The 12,654-nt window shown below is 44.2% G+C and overlaps 1 long non-coding RNA gene across 1 annotated transcript; it reads left to right on the forward strand.

Moving 5' to 3' along the window:
* Positions 1–5: 5 nt before the first annotated feature.
* LOC145530403 (uncharacterized) lies at positions 6–6,168 on the forward strand. Its single transcript, XR_014071738.1, has 2 exons — positions 6–3,155; positions 4,802–6,168. It is a non-coding gene; the product is annotated as an uncharacterized LOC145530403 (long non-coding RNA).
* The last annotated feature ends 6,486 nt before the right edge of the window (positions 6,169–12,654 follow it).

The following is a 12,654-nucleotide window of genomic DNA, read 5'->3' on the forward strand; positions in this document are numbered from 1 at the left end:
AAGGACTGATGCTGAAGCTGAAACTCCCATACTTTGGCCACCTAATGGGCAGAACTGACTCTTTGGAAAAGACCCCAATGCTGGGAAAGATTGAAGCCAGGAGGAGAAGGGGATGACAAAGGATGAGATGGTTGGATGGCATCACCGACTCGATGGACATGAATTTGAGTAAGCTCCGGGAGTTGGTGATGGACAGGGAAGCCTGGCATGCTGCAGTCTATGGCATCACAAAGAGTCAGACACAGCTGAGCAACTGAACTGAACTGAGTACGTTTATTTGAAAGAGGAACACCATATCATTACCATAAGTCACTTTCCACTTTAATACAAATTACCTATAGTGAAATAGTATAATGTTATAATCTAGATACTGATGTATACAAAGAAGTGTAAGGCTGTGGACTTTGTAAAAATCAGATTAGCAAGTCTTCGAGAAGTCATAAGGAGTAACACAGAATTATTCTTTTATGTAATCAGAAAATTCACAGCAAACATCTACTTTCTCTGAATATTATTTAAGGTGTAATTTTGGGATTTCCTTGGCAGTCGAGTAGTTAAGACTTTGGTTCCATCCCTAGTCAGGGGACTAAGATCCTGCATGCTGAGCCACATGGCCAAAAAAAATTAAAAAGGTGGAATTTGTGTACCCCCTAAAATCTGGTAGAGTTTCCCAGGTGGTGCAGTGGTAAAGTAGGAGATACCAGAGAACTTGGGTTCTATTCCTGTGTCGGGAAGATCCCCTGGAGAAGGAAATGGCAACCCACTCCAGCATTGTTGCCTGGGAAATCCCATGGACAGAGGAATATGGTGGGTTACTGTCCTTGGGGTCGCAGAAGAGTCGGACAAGACTGAATGACTGAGCATACAAAATCTGGTAAGCACCTCTAGGCAGAGGAATCTCTACCTTGAAAATAGGAGATTGAGGGCAGAGAGGTGCCCACCCTTTTCCCAAAGAGGTGCCCTGAATGTCACTCTCACTCAATTAACAAATATGTGTTTAATGCCTGCTGTTGGTCAGGTACTGTGCCAGGCCCAAGAGATACCAAAATGACCAAGACTGAGTTGATGCCTGCCTTTCAGGAACTTACAGCCCAACTGTGGTAGGCAAGACAAACAATAAATGCCATAGTTGAGTGCAGACTAGTACCAGGGAGCTCAGGTGACAGGGCAGAGAATGAGTTGGGTGGAGCTGCTGAAGCTACAGTGTTTGGGAAACTCCTCCCCCAGGAGGTAACATCTGAATCTAGACCTAAATAATGAAAAAAGGAGCCAGTCACAAGGATAGGAAGACCAACCATTTCCAGTGGAAGGCACCATGGGTGCAAAGAGAGGCTTTGTGTGAAGGGTAGACAGAAGACCTTTATACAGTTGATGAGGTTCTCACGGCAAGTATACAGGATGGTTTGCCATTCCCTCCTCCAGTGGATCATGTTTTGTCAGAACTCTCTGCTATGACCTGTCCATCTTGGGTGGCGCTACACTGCAGGGCTCATAGCTTCATTGAGTTATGCAGGCCCCTTTGTCATGACAAGGCAGTAGTCCATGAAGGGGTGAACTGTAAAGAAGGCAGAACACCAAAGAATTGATGCCTTTGAACTGTGGTGCTAGAGAAGACTTCTGAAAGTCCCTTGGACAGCAAGGAGATCAAATCAGTCAGCCTTAAGGGAAATCAACCCTGAATACTAGTTGGAAGGACTGATGCTGAAGCTGAAGCACTAGTATTTTGGTCATCTGATTTGAACAGCCTACTCACTGGAAAAGTCTCTGATGCTGGGAAAGATTGAGGGCCGGAGAAGAGGGCATCAGAGGATGAGATGGCTGGATGGCATCACTGATACAATGGACCTGAACTTGGGCAAACTTTGGGAGATGGTGAGGGACAGGGAGGCCTGGTGTGCTGCAGTCCACGGGGTCGCAAAGAGTCATATACGACTGGGTGGCTGAACAACAACGACAGACAGAAAGCCAGCAGGAGGGGAAAGCAGAGGGAGCCAAAGGGAGTCACAGAGGCAGGTGGGACACAGGCCTGTAGGCCAAAAGGAGTTCGGATTTTACCTCCGTTACAAAGGTTTTTAAACAGCTGTAACATAACCAAATTTGAGCAGCAGAGAGTACACTGGCTATTGGATAGAGAACTGAATTCAGCCAAGCAAGCATGGAGGTCAGGAGGTCAGTAAGCAGCACTCGCACTCAGGTTGTGGCAGTGGACATTATAGGAAGAGCTGGATTGGGGACATAGTCTAGAAAGGAAACCAAGAGGGCTTACTGTTCTTAAAAGGAAGATGTCAGTAATAATTATACCTGTGTAAAAGTCTAGCCCCCAGCGAAGACTTTCCCCTTGAAGTTATTGAAACTGAAAAGGGAACTGCTTTCCCCTATGTAATTCAATATTATTTAAGGCCTGGAGGGGGAAACTGAGACTGTGGAGTTGAAATAACTCACTCAGGCCATCACCTACACCATCTTAAGGACTGGCGCTTCTCACTGCCCACTTGGAGACACCTGCAGGAGAGGGCTTTTTCAGCTGTTTGTGACAGGAAGGAGAAGTTGAACTGAGAGCGTGACAAAGTCGTGTATCAATGAGAGGGGTCCCATGAGCCAGGATGCAGAACTCAGTCATAGGAGACTATAAAGTTCTGGGACGTGGCAAACCTCTTCTCCATCCCAGCAAGGTTCCTGGGCCTCAGCTCTGGGTTGCAGGAAGCATGTCAGAGTGATTAAGGTTTTAGGCTCTGGAGTTGGATGTCTTGGGTCTAAATTTTAACTCAGTTACTCGCTGGCTCTGTGGCCTGGGTGTTTATTTCATCTCCGTATGCCTCTGTTTCCCACTTTGTAAAATGTGGCTAATAGCACCTACCTCATAAGATTACTATAGTTAAGTGAGTCATTCCAGGTAAGGTCTTTAGAACGTACCTGGCACAGGCTAAGTCCTCAAAAATGTTGTTTTGTTCATATTTAACTTCTTCTAATAAGATAACCTTTCTCCAACTTACCTGGTGGTCCAGTGGTTAAGACTCTGCTTCCAGGACTTCCCTGGTAGTCCAGCGGCTAAGACTCCATGCTCCCAATGCAGGGGGCCTGGGTTCGATCCCTTGCCAGGGTATTAGATCCCACAGGCTGCAGCTAAAGGTCCCAAGTGCCACATCTAAGACCCAGCACAGCCAAATAAGTAAATATATATTTTTTAAAAAGTCTGCTTCCACTGTGGAGGGGGTAAGGCCGTGGGTTCAACCCCTGCTAAGGGAAGTTCTCCATGCTGCATGGTGCAGGCAGAAAAACAAACAACAATAACAAAAAGATAACCTTCCCCTTACTGATTTACTTATATCATAAGTAAATCAACCTCAGATTAGCCCAAGAGAATCTCTTCCCTGCAGACAGCAGTGCTTACCCAGATTAAAGGGTTTGAAGCAGCTTGTCCAAGTTATGTACAGCCAGAAAGCCATGGGGCCAGGATTTTAATCCAGGCCCCACTGATTCCAAAGTCCTAATCTTCACTCTGCAAGATCAAACCAGTCAATCCTAAAGGAAACAAATCCTGAATGTTTATTAGAAGGACTGATGCTGAAGCTGAAGCTCCAGTACTTTGGCCACCTGATGGGATGAGCCAACTCACTGGAAAAGACCCTGATGCTGGAAAAGATGGAAGGCAGAAGGAGAGGACAACAGAGGATAAGATGGTTGGATGGCATCACTGACTCAATGGACATGAGTCTGAGCAAGCTCTAGGAGATTGTGAAGGACAGGGAAGCCAGGTGAGCTGCAGTCCATGGGGTCACAAAGAGTCAGACATGACTGAGTGACCGAACAACCAGTGGTTAGGACTCTTGAGTTTTGTTTTTTCTATTTTGATTTATTTTTGTTGTTGTTTATTTATTGGCTGTGCTGGGTCTTCATCACTGTGAGTGGTGGCAAGTTGTGGCAAGCAGGGGCTACTCTCATTGCATTGGCTTCTCTTGTTGCAGAACTAGGGCTCTAGGGCATGCAGGCTCAGCAGTTGCAGTGCACCGGCTTAGTTGCCCTGAGGCATGTGGAATCTTCCCAGTTTAGTCACTCAGTCGTGTCCGACTGTCACTCTGTCGTCCCCTTCTCCTCCTGCCTTCAGTCTTTCCCAGCATCAGGGTCTTTTCTAATGAGTCGGCTCTTTGCATCAGGTGGCCAAATTATTGGAACTTCAGCATCTTCCCGGACTGGGGATCAAACGGGCAGGCAGACTGCCAACCACTGGATCACCTGAGAAGTCTCTTAGAACTCCGATCTTTCACTGCCCAGGATCCCATAAGCCTCGAGGCATGACCAAAAAAAATAAATAAATAAAAGCAAATTCTCAGGCCCACTCCAGACCTCTTAAATCAGAAACTCAGAAGGAATGGGCAGCATCTGGTTTCACGAGCTCTCCGGGTGATTCTGATGCCTGCTCAAGTTGAGAACTGCTCTAAGCCATAAGTGTATGGAACTTGGAGCCAGCAGCAAGCAAATCCAAGGTGCATATGTGTGTAAATAAGTGACTGGGGTTTCCATAGTGGCTCAGTGGTAAAGAATCCACCTGCCAATACAGGAGACATGGGTTCGATCCCTGATCTGGGAAGATCCCACATGCTATGGAGCAACTGAGCCTGTGGCCCACAACTATTGAGCCTGTGCTATGGAACCGGGGAGCCGCAATTACTGAAGCCAGCAGGCTCTAGAGCCTGTGCTCCCCAACAAGAGAAGCCACAGTGAGAAGTCTGCGCACTGAAACTAGAGAGTAGCCCCTGCTTGCCACAACTAAAGAAAAGCTTGAGCAGCAAGGAAGACCCAGCACAGCCAAAATAAATAAAAATATTTTAAAAACTTAAATAACTAGAATTGGGAAAAAAAAAAAAGAACCAGAACTGAAACAACTGAAACTGTAAAACTTGTAGATGAAACCACAAGGGAAAATCTTTACGACACTGAATTTGCCAGTGGTTTCTTGGTTATGACACTGAAAGCACAGGCAACAGAAGAAAAAAGTAGATAAATTGGACTCCATCAAAAGTAAAAACTTCTGTACATCAAAGGACACTATGGGGAATTCCCTGGCAGTCCAGTGATTAGGACCCTGTGCTTCCACTCCCAGGGGCCCAGGTTCAGTCCTGGTTGGGGAACTAAGATTCCCTAAAGCCGCATGGCATGGCCAAAAAAAAAAAAAAAAAACCCAGAAAGCAAAAATAAACAAGGATGTTGTCAAGAGTGAATAGACAACCTACAGAGAAAATTTTGTAAATCAAATATCTGACAAATGGCTAATATCCAGAATATAAAAAAGAACTACAGCTCAACCAAAAAGACCTAACTAAAAACAGGCAGGAGGGGACTTCCTTGTTGGTTCAGTGGATGAGTCTGCCTGCCAATGCAGGGGACATGGATTTGATCTGGGCTCTGGGAAAGATACCATGTGCCTCACACAACTAAGCCCATGTACCACAACTGCTGAAGCCCATGCTCTAGAGCCCATGAGCTGCAGCTACTGAAGCCAGCATGCCCTAGAACCGGTGCTCTGAAACAAGAGAAACCACAGCCATGAGAAGCCTGCACACCACAACTAGAGAGTAGCCCCCTCTCGACACAACTAGAGAAAGCCCTCAAGCAGCAGGGAAAATCCAGCACAGCCATAAAGAAAAATAAACATAAAGTAACCCAAGGGAAGAAGCCCAAATCTAAAATTTTTCATTGTCCTCTCCCTATGGGGTCAGGACAGCATTCTTCTGCTAGCTTCCATGGATGATGATATGCACAGAATGCTGCCACCCAGAGAAGATGACCAGGGCAGAGTCTTTACTGGGGCTCCATTACATAGAAATGGTTAACTGTCAAAATAGATGGCTAGTTGGAATTTGCTATATGACTCAAGGGGCTCAAACCCTGGGTCCTCTCTGACAACCTAGAGGGGTGGGAAGGGGTGGGAGGTGGGAGGGAGGTTCAACAGGGAGGAGACATAAGTATACCCATGGCTGATCCATGTTAAGGTATGGCAGAAATCAACACAACATTGTAAAGCAATTGTCCTTCAATTAAAAATAAATTAAAAAGTAAATGGTTAACCTCAGGGCAGTTTTCAGCCCCTTTGAGACTCCAGCTATTGCTCCAAAACTCCCACCCTTCATCATGGTGTGGGTGTGGCTCAGAGCCCCACCCTAACTCACACTGCTGTTATCTGACTGTGCCCAGGATACCAGACAAACAAAGACATTCCTATCAGACATGACAGTCCAAAGGTTTAGGGATTACCTCCCAGAAGAAAGGGTGATGACCTTTTGGGGCAAAGTTATATTCTTTTTTTTTTTAATATTTGTTCATTTTAGGAGTGGTGGATCTTTATTCATTGTGACATTTGGGTTTTGTTTTGTTTTTTTAGTTGCAGCATGAGAACTCTTAGTTGTGGTTCGTGGGATTTAGTTTCCTGACCAGGGATTGAACCCAGGGCCCTGGCATTGGGAACACAGAGTGTTAGCCACTGAACCACCACGGAAGTCCCCAAAGTTAAATTCTTTACTACACCATAATACCAGTGGGAAGTGGCTATGGCAAATGGTGTGATAACAGTTCAGAATGACCAGACCCTGGGAGACCCAGAATGAGGCCTGTCATCTGTCATTAGATGTCATTCTGTCATTAGATACTCCTCTGGCTTGCTCAGCTCCCAAACCTTCAGCTGCTAGTGAGTCCAGAGATGAAAACAGCCAGCTTACTGTAGCCTCTGTCTTCTTCAGATAGGGACCATGACTTCTCTGCACTAATTTTTCATGAGCTTTGAGAGCACCAAGCCTATCACCAGGGCAGGAGCCAAGGAGAGACAAATGAGGGGTGCAAAATTTAAGCAGGTGCTCATTTTTGGGGTCTAGCAAGTGCCCTGGGTGTCTTCTCCCCTTTTTTAAAAAAAATATTTATATGGCTGCACCAGATCTTAGTTGCAGCATGCAGGATTTAGTTCCCTGTTGTTTAGTTGCTAAGTTGTGTCCAACTCTTTGTGACCCTGTGGACCATAGCCCACCAGGCTCTTCTGTCCATGGGATTTTCCAGGCAAGAATACTGGAGTGGGTTCCCATTTCTCTCTCAAGGGGATTTCCCCAACCTAGGGATCGAATCTGTGTCTTTTGCTTGGCAGGTGTTTTCTTTACCACTGAGACACATGGGAAGCCCACATATAAGGCTGAGTTGTGAGGCATGCAAGATCTTAGTTCCCCGACCAGGGATCAAACCTGTGCTCCCTGAATTGGGAGCTCAGAGTCGTAGCCACTAGACCACTAGGGAACTCCCTCCTTTGCCTCACCTTGATCCAGCCCAGCTGGTCACTACAAAGAGGCTAAATTTGAAGCAGTTATTAAGCATCTATTGTATGCAAGGCCTCATCCTGGGGCCCATGGTGGTGACACAGCTAATTTTCCATCATGCCTTAGCCACACTCTTGGGCAGTCACACTAGCCACAGGCAACTTGAGACTAATATTAAAATACCATGCAAGTTAACTGCTGCTGCTGGAGGATGAGACAAATGCATCTCAGCCAAGTTGCCAGTTTTCCAGCCAAGGCATCCTAAATCAGCTGACAGCCAGCCAGCCTACTCCCAGACCTGAGACAGCATAGTCAAGGTCAGCTGAGTCATTAATCCAATACACATTCAATCACGAAATCTAAGTGAGCCCAGCAAAGATCTGAAGTGCCAGTTCAGTTCAGTCGCTCAGTCGTGTCCGACTCTTTGCAACCCCATGAATTGCAGCACTCCAGGCCTCCCTGTCCATCACCAACTCCCGGAGTTTACCCAAACCCATGTCCATCGAGTTGGTGATGCCATCCAACCATCTCATCCTCTGTCATCCCCTTCTCCTCCTGCCCCCAATCCTTCCCAGCATTAGGGTCTTTTCCAATGAGTCAGCTCTTCACATGAGGTGGCCAAAGTATTGGAGTTTTAGCTTCAACATCAGTCCTTCCAATGAACACCCAAGACTGATCTCCTTTAGGATGGACTGGTTGGATCTTCTTGCAGTCCAAGGAACTCTCAAGAGTCTTCTCCAACACCACAGTTCAAAAGCATCAATTCTTCGGTGCTCAGCTTTCTTCACCATCCAACTCTCACATCCATACATGACCACTGGAAAAACCATAGCCTTGACTAGACAGACCTTTGTTGGCAAAGTAATGTCTCTGCTTTTAAATATGCTATCTAGGTTGGTCATAACCTTCCTTCCAAAGAGTAAGCGTCTTTTAATTTCATGGCTGCAATCTCCATCAGCAGTGATTTTGGAGCTCAAAAAAATAAAGTCTGACACTGTTTCCACTGTTTCCCCATCTATTTCCCATGAAGTGATGGGACCAGATGCCATGATCTTAGTTTTCTGAATGTTGAGCTTTAAGCCAACTGTTTCACTCTCCTCTTTCACTTTCATCAAGAGGCTCTTTAGTTCTTCTTCACTTTCTGCCATAAGGGTGGTGTCATCTGCATATCTGAGGTTATTGATATTTCTCCCGGCAATCTTGATTTCAGCTTGTGTTTCTTGCAGCCCAGCGTTTCTCATGATGTACTCTGCATATAAGTTAAATAAGCAGGGCGACAATATACAGCCTTGACATACTCCTTTTCCTATTTGGAACCAGTCTGTTGTTCCAGTGACCTGCAAATTCATGAGCTAAATAAATGCTTACTGTTTTAACTCTGAATTTTGGGTTGGGTTTGTTATACACCATTATTGAGGCAATAGATAACTGATACAGAAATTGGCCAGACCAAACCAACACAATAATGTGAAGCAATTATCTTTTGATTAAAAATAAAAAAGAAAAATTGCTCAGACCAGAGGTGCATGTAACTAAGTAGGCACAGAACTGGGCAACGCCAAAAGCTCTGACCTAAGTACTTATAGACTGAGGCCTGAGCTCTCTTCTTTCCTTTTGTTGCTACTCCTCTGGCTTGCACAGCCCCAAACCCTCAGTTGCTCTTGACTCTGTAGTCAGAGACTTTTACCTTGACATAGCTCACGTGCAAAATCACGTGCAAAGGCCTCAGGCTGAATGGCAGCCTGGGACCTGCTTTTATCCACAGTGGTCACAGGTCAGCTTGGTCCTATAATCTTTTTTTTATGGCTACTCCACAGGGCATGTGGGATCTTAATTTCCCAACCAGGAATCGAACCCACGGCCCCTGGTTTGGAGGCTCAGAAGTTTTAACCACCGGGCTGCCAGGGAAGTCCCAGTCCTATCGTTTTGATTCTTCAGATCCAGCCAGAGTCTCTTGGACATCCCTTGACAGTGAAGCCTGCCCAAGAGTCCATCTGGGCACACAAGCTCATTAGAGGGCTTTGTGATATCGTCACATTATCTTCATTTCACAGATGAGCAAACAAGGCTCTGAGGTGGGAGGAAGCTTATTTGTGATTAAATAGTCAATAAAAGATGGAGCCAATGTTCTGACCCAACAGCTGGAAACAGCAATTTCTTAAATATTCCAAGTTAAAATATCATAGTAATTTGAAAAAGGTTGAAGTGTTATCAAGGGCATTTTTTCAAACTTTAACAAAGGTTTTGACTCATCAGTGGATTGTGAAATTAACTTAGTAGGTTGGGACCAGCATTTAAAAAAATTAATAATAATGATGACACATAGTTTTATAAAAGTTTTGTTTCAGTATCTATATATTAATACTTAACCCCTCTAGGAAGCTGGCCTAAGTTGTGATGGCACACCAGGCTCCTAGAGGCTGAGGAAAACTGACCATTCTTTTTGTTAAGTTTCTTTTTTTTCCCCTTGTGATGAGAAACTTTTAGTATCTACCTATTTATTTATTTATTTTGGCTGCACTGCAGCAGCATGTAGAGTAGGGATCAAACCCAGGCCCCAGCAGTGAAAGTGCTGAGTCCTAACCACTGCCACCAGGGAATTCCCAAGCTGACCTTTCCTTGATTCACTGAATTTGGGGAAGAAATGATTTCCATTTCACTGGGCTCTTTGTCCAAGCCTCTTTCTAAGAGAGGTTAGTGTTACTACTTTTCTCTTTAATGAGACCATTTCAGTCACTCTGATTAAGAACACTGCTTTTTAAAGCTGTTTCTTTTTCCAAAACTTGCCGCAGGTATAAATGTCAGACTGAGATCATACAAAACTGTAATTTATCTTAGCATAATGCACAATCTTCAGAGAAAAGTTGGAAAATACTGAAAAGCACAAAGAAAAAGACTAAAATCCTCAATACTACTACTACCTAGAGACGATATTTTTTCCATTATTTTGTCTATGCTTATGTCTTCAAAAAAATGGGACAGTATTAGTACTGTTTTACATTTTATTTATTAACTTTTTGAGTCCTTAAATATCTTGTTACAATAATTTTTAATAGTTGTGCTTCATCATAAAGATATCCGGTAATTTAATAGGTCCCTTCTGGACATATTTTCAATTCTTCCCTATTATATTCTATTTTGGGGGCTTCCCTGGTGGCTCAGACAGTAAAGAATCGGCCTGGAATGCAGGAGACGCGGTTTCGAACCCCGGGTTGGGAAGATCCTGGAGAATTCCCCTGGAGAAGGGAATGGCAACCCACTCCAGTATTCTTGCCTGGAGAATTCCATGGACAGAGGAGCCTGGTGGGCTCCATGGGGTCACAGAGTTGGACACGACTGAACAACTTAAACACACACATACATGGTGATGAAGATCCCTGTAATTAATTTTTTGCAAATATTCGTAATTTACTTATGCTGAATTCTTAAAAGGGGCAGTTCTAGGTCAGAGGGTGTATAATGTATGTTTCTACATGTAAAACTGCCCTCCTGAGAGCTTGTACCAATTTGCCCTCCTGCCCCATGTAATAAAAATTTTTTTAATTAAAGTATTTATTTTAATTGGAGGATAATTACTTTATAATATTATGATGGTTTTTGCCATACACCAACATGGATCAGCCACAGGTATACATACATCCCCCATCCTGAATCCCCCTCCCACCTCCCTAGTCTTAATATCAATTTTGCCTTATATATTACCACAGAATCTTCTCTACTTCTCTATGGTTAAGAGATCAGAGACAGAATGCCCATTGTATTTTCTGTAGGTTTCTGTTTTCTCCTTAGCATGCTTGATTCCAAATTCTCGGTCAGTCTCCAGAGGTTTGGATTGTGGCGCTGTTGCCATAGGGTGCAGCAGCAGTCAGTTGGAAAGACTCAGGAAAATAATAGAGCCATATGATGATAAAATTACCTGATGTACCACTGAGATGTTATTCTTTCCGAAAAGAAAGAACTATATTGGAAATTTCTCCAAGTCATTGTGTAAAGAAAGACATGTTTCAAAGCCCCACCAAAAATAGGCAAGTAACTGGGAAGAGAGTAAAGGACTAATCAAAGGCAGCAGAGAGAACATGAAAAATTAAACTTTTTACAAGTTTAATCTGGAGCCATTCTGTCAAACTAGAGGTCACAGATAAGAAAATTTATATTGTAGTTGTTGTTGAGTGTGTTTGGGGATGTCGCTCATTTGGGTGCATCAGTTTGTTGCCTGGCAAGTCATAAACTTGTTGTTTAGTTGCTAAGTCGTCTGACTCTTGCCACTTCATGGACTGTAGCCTGCCAGGTTCCTCTGTCCATGGAATTCTCTAAGAAAGAATACTGGAGTGGGTTGCCATTTCCTTCTCCAGGTGTGTGTGTGTGTGTGTGTGTGTGTATAACAAAAATTTTCATTTTAGCCATTTTTAAGTGTACAATTCAGGGGCATTATATTCGCAACATTGTACAACCATTACCACTATCTATTTCCAATTTTTTTTTTTCATTGCACCAATCAGAAACTCTGGACCCATTAAATAACAATTTACCATTTTTTCCCCCCACTCTGTATTACCGTATTTGTGACAAGGAAAATGGAGGCACATAGAGGCCAAGTAAAATAATCATTACACAGCTAGTTGGGCACAGACCTGGCAGCCTTCTAAATCACTTGTCTTGCAGTTTTATTTTGGTTTGTTTTTTAAGCCCAAAGTTTCTGGTTACAGGTTCTGGTAAGTTATTTCTTTCAGCTCTTTACCCCCAAAGAGAGAAGAAATAGCTTTTCTAAAGAATCTTGAATTTTACTCCTAACTTTCTAAACTAAGTTTCCTTCATGAGAACTTTGAAGTTGTATCTGCTTGAGTGATAAGGGCAGGACTCAACTACTCCAAAGGGACCAGTCTGCCTTGCCCTGTGGGGTCTAGTGAGAGCTGGAGGGCTGAAGGCGGTTTTCACTTTCTAGAACCACCGAATTCTCCCCCATATCCCTAATTCTAAGAGCCCTGAGGACATTCCTCAAATGGGCAAGAGATTCTGCTCAGCCACCAGAGCTGAGGAATGGGATTCTCTCTCCTTCCTCCCTTAAAGGAATGGCACTGAAAAGAATACGGCCTTTGGAGCTGCATGGGCCGAGACCCGAACCCCAGCTTTGGACAAGTTCTCCTCGCAAATTTGTTTGCCAAACTGAAAATGTGTAAATAACACCACCTACCTGTAAGGGTTGTTAGGAAGACAAATGGCAGCCTAGCACAGACAAGACCTCAATGAATGTTAGTCAAACCTTGGCAACTCAATGCCTGTTCCTTGTTCAATTCAAACCTTTACCCCCTGTTGGGGACCAACCATGTTGCCTAGAGCTGCTGCTTCTCTGCTGGCTTGG

This window comes from Giraffa tippelskirchi, chromosome 12 (assembly GCF_054371585.1).
Source record: "Giraffa tippelskirchi isolate mGirTip1 chromosome 12, T2T-mGirTip1v1.2.pri, whole genome shotgun sequence".
NCBI lineage: Eukaryota > Metazoa > Chordata > Mammalia > Artiodactyla > Giraffidae > Giraffa > Giraffa tippelskirchi.